Source organism: Centruroides sculpturatus, unplaced genomic scaffold (assembly GCF_000671375.1).
Source record: "Centruroides sculpturatus isolate CEXI.00-Female unplaced genomic scaffold, Cexi_2.0 scaffold182, whole genome shotgun sequence".
Classification (NCBI taxonomy): domain Eukaryota; kingdom Metazoa; phylum Arthropoda; class Arachnida; order Scorpiones; family Buthidae; genus Centruroides; species Centruroides sculpturatus.
Window position 1 is genome coordinate 408,190 of NW_019384651.1, and position 7,805 is coordinate 415,994.

The following is a 7,805-nucleotide window of genomic DNA, read 5'->3' on the forward strand; positions in this document are numbered from 1 at the left end:
AAAACCCATCACGACTGGCTTTATTAAGTTTTGCCTTTGTGAAAAAACGCAAAATTTTGGCAACAAAAATCCAAAGCTGAATACAGACGATACGTAGCCTACGTTATAATACAGGCATGTGCGTCTAGCTTAGGACGCGTTCGTTAATAACGGTCGCTTCGCGTCTCCGCCATTACGGGCGTGCGCTGCTGTTTGAAGGCATTTGGGATCGACAGTGAAAGAAAAAGATGGCGTTGTTCGTACCGTAGCTATCGATAGTATCGTGAAGGAGGAATCTACGATTTTAAAATATGCATTCTTTAGAGACAAAACTTAAAAGAAGGGTTCTAATTGTAAAATTTAACCATTAGATAGACTTGTCTGGCCGAGAAAGCATTCAAAGTAGCCACGGAACCAGAACGCGGGCTACCATTCGAAAAATATTCGAGATTGAATTTTATCATCGTGTGCACTAATGTGCGCTTTCATTCCTAAATTTTCATTCATAAAACCACATAATGGATACTGAAAGGAAACTATCTGAGCCATGGAAGTTGCTTTCCAGCGTAAACTACTACTATAAGAGGACGCTTTTGCCATCTGACGGTGTGCATTCAAGCTGGAATGTAAGAACGCGTTCTACAGGAATTTTTAAACAGATGCCGCTAGCGCAGAGTTACACGGAAGAATAAAAGAACGAGCACTTAGAATAGCGTTAGTGGAAAGTTTTAAAAATTTGACGCTAGAGGTCGTGATTACGAACTGAATTATTTTGTTTTCGTTAGTGCTTACACGTGTGTTCTTTTTCTTCAACCATTGAGTCGTGTACAACTATTGGTGACTTCATAGACGAGTTTCCTCCAGCGAGTTCTGTGGAGTGCCCAGTCTTTCAGGGATTTGAGGTCCAGGTGGGTATCTGCTTTGATGTTATCAATCCACCTGGAAAAAGTTCGGCCACTCTTCTCCCGCGGAGATTAGTGGCCGAACTTTTTCCAGGACTGCTTTATTAGTTGTTCTAGCTATCCACGGAATTCTGAGAATCCGCCGCCAACACCAAAGTTCAAAAGCGTCTATCCTTCTATCGCTTTTTCTTACTGTCCAGCTTTCACAGCCGTAGGTTGTGATTGGGAACACAATTGCCTGGACCAGTCTGGCCTTACTGGATATTGTGATATCTCGGCTTTTCCAGATGTTCATTTTGGTTAGAGCGGTGCGGGGTTAGGGTAACCTTCGTTTGATCTCCTCTGTGCATTCTCCTGTTATGCTTAACTTTGAACTAAGGAAGATGAAGACATCCACAATGTCTAGTTCGAAGTCATTTATTGTCACTTTCCCATGCAGTTCACTGTCGTGATGACCTTGGTCTTTTGGATGTTTAGCTTTACGCCCAAACGGCCGGATGGCCGAGATGTCAAGATGGCAGCCTACCGCTCTGGGGAACCCGGGATCGAATCCGGACGGGTCGAAAAATTCCTGGGATTTTTCGGGGAGTCGTCTGACCGGACGGCCGGATGGCCGAGCGGTCAAGATGGCAGCCTACCGCTCTGGGGACCCGGGATCGAATCCGGACGGGTCAAGGAATCCCCAGGAATCTTTCAATGGTCCGTTCGAATATGTCGGACCTCGTCCCTCACCACCCGGTCGCCCCATTGTGGGCTTGGCCGAACCCACAATGGGCCTGCTATAAGAGGCCCTCTTAGTGCCCACAGGGCGGAAAGAGTAAAAAAAAAAAAAAAAAGTCGTCTGAACGGATATGTCGACCCCCGTCCCTTACCACCCGGCCGCCCCATTGTCGGCCTGGCCGAACCGATAATGGGTTTACGATAAGAGGCCCTCTTAGTGCTCACAGGGCGGAAAGAATAAAGAAAAAAATCTCGAAAACATTTCAAATAATGTACTTTTGAACTTGGAGGTTCCGCATTCAGAACCTGACGATAATTTGAATTCATTATTTATTTGTCTCATAAACTTTATTGGTTTTTCCTAATTTTTTAAAAAAAATAATTGCTTTCAGTAACAATATTAGTAGATATTACCGTTAACGTAATACTTTCACGTTAATTAACTAGTATTTGTAGCATGAAGATAGGGTACTGATGTTTTTGTGTTTACACAGCATATCATATAAGAAAAAGCATTTTTAAAGATTTTAATTTTCCTTTTTGTTTGTATATTATTAATAGTTTATCTTATTAATCCATGTTTAAATTATTGATATTATAAACTATTTAATATTTTTATATTTAAAACTGTATTGCGTATTTCATAATTTTATTTCCAGAATATAAACGCGAATGACGTCATGACTCGTCGCCATTAAACCACAAACTAATAAGATAAAAAAAAAACCTCTACAACATGTTATTGCGATTAAAATCTAAGAGAGTCTAAAAATAACAGCAGCATCACCAAATAAAATAGAACAGATAATATACCTTCACTTCTACATTATCACCAGATGTCATTACCACAGACAGCAGTCTATACAGTATGATGATACCAAACACAATAAAGATATTGCTTTATGGCCAAAACCCATCACGACTGGCTTTATTAAGTTTTGCCTTTGTGAAAAAACGCAAAATTTTGGCAACAAAAATCCAAAGCTGAATACAAACGATACGTAGCCTACGTTATAATACAGGCATGTGCGTCTAGCTTAGGACGCGTTCGTTAATAACGGTCGCTTCGCGTCTCCGCCATTACGGGCGTGCGCTGCTGTTTGAAGGCATTTGGGATCGACAGTGAAAGAAAAAGATGGCGTTGTTCGTACCGTAGCTATCGATAGTATCGTGAAGGAGGAATCTACGATTTTAAAATATGCATTCTTTAGAGACAAAACTTAANTTTTTTTTTTTTACCTTAATGAAGTGAAAAATTAAAATTTATAGTTTAAAAGTATTAAAAGTTTTTTCTTTTCATTTTATTAAGGGAAGTGAAACCATGTATTAATTTATATGAATTTGAAATATAGTAGATTTATTTTCTTTCTATGTCTGTGTGTGTACATATGCCAGTTGTAGATATATTTATGTTTCATAAAATACAGATTAAACATAATATTTAAAAGTATTGATTATCATTTTAGTTTTTCTGTATTTTATTAAAGTTTAGCTTAATTTTATCTAAATATTTAGAGATATTTAATTGCATATTGTTCACTAATGCTAGAAAAAAGGTGATTGTAATATTAATTTGAATAGATAACCTATATTGCAATACTTTTAATACGTTTGTAATACTTTTAAGAAATTTTTTTCCAATAATTCCCCCCACCTTATATACACACACACACATGCACATTAGGAAAGTTTTGAAAATGATAGTGAAATATTTTTAGGATTTTTTAAATATATACATGTACAATATGTATTTAATTTGCTCGTTGACTTCTTTCAAACTTTCATTGACCAACCCTGTCACCAACCCTGTTGGGAAGTAGAGGATTTTTTTTTCTTTTTTCAAATTTAATATTGTATTGCATATTTATTTATTTTCTGGATTATCATCATATGGAACAACTGGGATGTTATTAATCTGCTGTTTTAATATTATTACTGTCATTTTGAATTTATTATTTTGTGACACTGTTATTTTAAAATACAATTGACATTAAATTATTGCAAAATAGTCTAATAAATTAATAAAGTTTAATCATTGTTCAATATTGTGTATTTTTTAAAACATTTGAGAAAATATACAAAAAATAATAATGCTTAATTATAGTTTTATCTTGTAAAAATATAATAAATAGTATTTTCAAATGAGATTTAATGCTCAGTAGAGTATTTTGGATTAATTAAATTTTTAATGATTCAAATTAGTTTTTTGTGTATTTAACTTGAATTAAATGGCATTCAAAATATGATGTATAAAATGAAGATTATCCGAATTGTCAAATATTTCCCTTTTTCTGCAAATAACTAATTAATGTATTATAAACTTATAAAGTATTGATTAATTATGATTATTTTAAGAAAGAATGCTACAAAATTAATAACATAACTGTCTATGTCTATGTCTTTTACAGGATAAATTTATTTACATGAGAGGACAGTTATAAACTATTGAAAGTTCTCCTGTAAATAAAATCTTTTCTGAAACACCAATAGACAATTGTGTTGTAACATTGCTTAGTGTGGAGTGTTTTTACATTTTATAAGAAAGGATGATAGAAGTATAATTTGATTATTGCAATAGTAATTATTAAAAATTTAAGCCTTAAAACAGTTTTTCAGTTATTTATTTAATTTTTATATACATACAAAATAAAAAGAAAGTCTTTGTTGAGAGTCTTNTCTCACCCCACCAAAGTCAGGTAGGGGAGAGTACCACCCACAGTCATTCTAAGAAGTGAACTCTGACCTTAGGACTGAACATGTAGTTTCTTCTATATTAAATAAAATTTGTAATTAATTTTGTAAATTTGGGAGTGCTTCAAATATGACGTTAAAACGGTTTTATGTCATTACAAGTGGTTTTTTTTAACATTATCTAGTATAGTAAAATCGTAGGACCAATAAAGATTTGACGTTATATTAGGGTTGTCGTTATATTCGATGACATTATAATCGGGTTAAACTGTATATTGTTTGTGCAAAATAAAAAATAATTTCAGACGATACAATAGCCACGATTATTTTTTTAAAAAATGGGAACTTTTCGTTACGCATCAACAAAAATTCAACCTGGGCTGACATGCAACAAAGAGAAATTTGAAATTAGATAAGTAATTTCATTGAAGATGCATCGTGGATGATCTCGTGGTCGTGGCCGGCAAAGTTTGAATGTTTGCACCCAAAAGCAGCGATATGAAAGAAGATAGGAGAATGAGAACGAGACCTGCCTTGAGCATCAAAGTGATTGTGTCTCCAAGACATAGTCTTGTCCCAAATACGGTTTTGCCATTTTACTTGTTTAAGATATAAAAATGTAAAATGAATAATTGCTAATAAATTGTTCATTGTTAAAGTGTTTGTTATACAAATATATATATATTTTGGTCTATTTAAGTCATAATAATACTTATTAAACATTATTATTAGAAATAATTATTTTTCTACATTTCTTTGTAAATATAATAATCAAGGATTTACTTCCACATTAATCTCTGTCATTTGATTGAAATTAATGTGAAAATGAAACTTTTCTGAAGATTGTAATCCTATTGTACAGTATTTTCTTCTTTATTTATTAGAATTGTCTTTGTTTACCCTAAAAATCACTGATAAAGTATTTGGTTCATAAAGTCTGCATATACAATCAAATTTGAATTCTAGTCAACTATATAACAGATCTTAAACATTTTTGGAACTTTTATACATAACTTTCCTTGGAATGATATAAAAGAAATATAGTGAAAATTATAACTTGAATCTCTTTTCTTAAATGCAAAAATTGTTTGTTTTGTTACTATTCACATTTAAAGATAGCATTAAAATTATTTTTTGATTTATGTACAATTGCATTGGAAAATTTTTTATTAAAATTCCTAGTGAAATAAAACTGGCACAAATTATCCTTTTTATATCAATATTTTCATGGCAAGAAAACTACTTTAACTGTTTTATCTATATATATATATATATATATATACATACATACATATATATAGGAATATCTTGCTCAGAATTCACTATATAGTGTGGTTTATAAAGTGTGCTAGAAGATTCAATTAATGAGCAATAATTCATTATAATTTAGTCATTGCCAGCCCAATATTTATAAAAGAATTTATAATTATTGAATTTTCAAATTAAAAATGTAAATGTGATTCTGAATTTATATTCAAATCTGTTTTAGTGGATGCTTTGTATTCTACTTATAAAGCCATTCTAAAGAAGACATTTTGTAATGTCAAAGACATTTGAATGAGGTAAGTTTCTACTTTGCATGTTTGTTTTATTTACAAATCTCAAAAACTGACTTTTATTTATTGATAGTATTTATTTTATATAGTTTTAAAAATAATCTATGCCATTTTTTGTTAAAATTTAACTTAAAACTTAATTGTTTTATAACTCACATGTAATGAATTAATAAACTCAAAGAATAATATGATTCTATGAATCAATGACACCAAAAATAAGTTATTTTAGGCCATTGAGTCAATAAACCCAAAAATGTAAGTAAGGTTAAAAGTAGATCAACACCATTTTAAATATGCTATTAACTTTTATTTTAAATTTATTGTAATAAAAATTGCATATCCTTTTAGACATGCACAGAGAAATTTGTAGTTATATATAACCTATTTTGCAATTATAAACTTTATAGTAAAAAATTACTGTGTTGTAAATTTAGATTGGAAATAATTGGCAAAATAGTTAATGGTACTCAGTCCAACCATTCATGTTACATTACTTACTTGTCAACTTTTGGTGCCACACAATTTGGACTTTTTTCATGTATACTTTTAAAAAATTTCTTTTGGTATAATTTTGACTAATGAGAATGCAGAACTAATACAAAAGAGCTTAAGAAAATGTAATTCAATGCTACCAAACTTCATGAAGAAAAGAAGAGGCAATTCCAAACAACATTGGATAATTTTTTTTCTCTTTTAATAAAAACATTAAAAATTTTAGTTGGAAAATAAAGGAATAAAAGTTTCAGTTTAACAGCATCTTTTTATTTCTTTCTCTTGTAGTTTATTTTTATGGCTTTTATCACCCATTATTAAGTTGGTTTTAATTATTTTTTAAGTGAAAAAATTATTTCCAAACAAAACATCATTTTCATANATAATTTTGATTATTTAATTGCTCCTTCCTCTCTTCCTTGGCGTGTTGTGAAATTTCTCATAGTTGGATAATAAACCGTTTTATTGTAATTTGTCTTTTTAAATTATTTTGAGTTGATATTAAAATTTGGAAAAGGGGGATCCCTAGATCGGTAAAATAGGCGAATTTCCTTCTACAACTTCGGTTGTTGTTCGGGGTACAGTTGAGGTTTTAACGAAGTTCAAGCGATTACGTAATTAGCAAAAAAGAAAGTTGAAATAAAGTGATTAAACAAACATTATTACGAATATCGTAAACAACAGTTTACAAATGCATATATAGAGATATTTTTTTGAAGGGGGGAAATGGTCTTCACAATTTGAAATCGATCGAACACACTATGCTCGAATGCTCGTGTAAACGCGCGCCATCTATCGTAGGATAAATGTACTATGCCAAAAACCTTTGCGGAAGTGTATTAAAAAACTTTCCAAAGTTTTATGGCAATTGTACTATGCCACAAACCTTCGCCGGAGTATATTAAACAACTTCCCAAAGTTTCACGGCAATCAGATAAACAGTGTGGTAATGCATGAAGGACACGGACAAGGACACACACACACACACACACACACACACACACACTTATATATATATAGATGAGGTTGTTCACTATGAACATCTAGGCCATTTGACCAATTGCTACAAAACTTGGCAATTACATTCACATACTTCTAACTAAGGTAATGTTACAATCCCACCCCAAAATATTGATTGGATTTCTATATATCAATTAATTTCTGTCTATGTTTGATTTGCTGACTTTACATATAGTACCATCTATTGACAAAACATTTAAGAAAATAATAAATTACATATAATTCTTACAAAAAAGGATATAATTTTAAAAATATATACACTCACTGACCAATGAATTAGAAACCTCCATGCATATTAAGTAAGTGTAATTTTGCAACTTATATGCAAAACATTTGAGTCATGTGAGTTACCATGTTCTCATAAGCTCCTATTTAAGAATGATGTTGGTCAGTATGGTCATTAAGTTTATGAAAATGGGAAAAAGTGAAGGACTTGATGGAATTT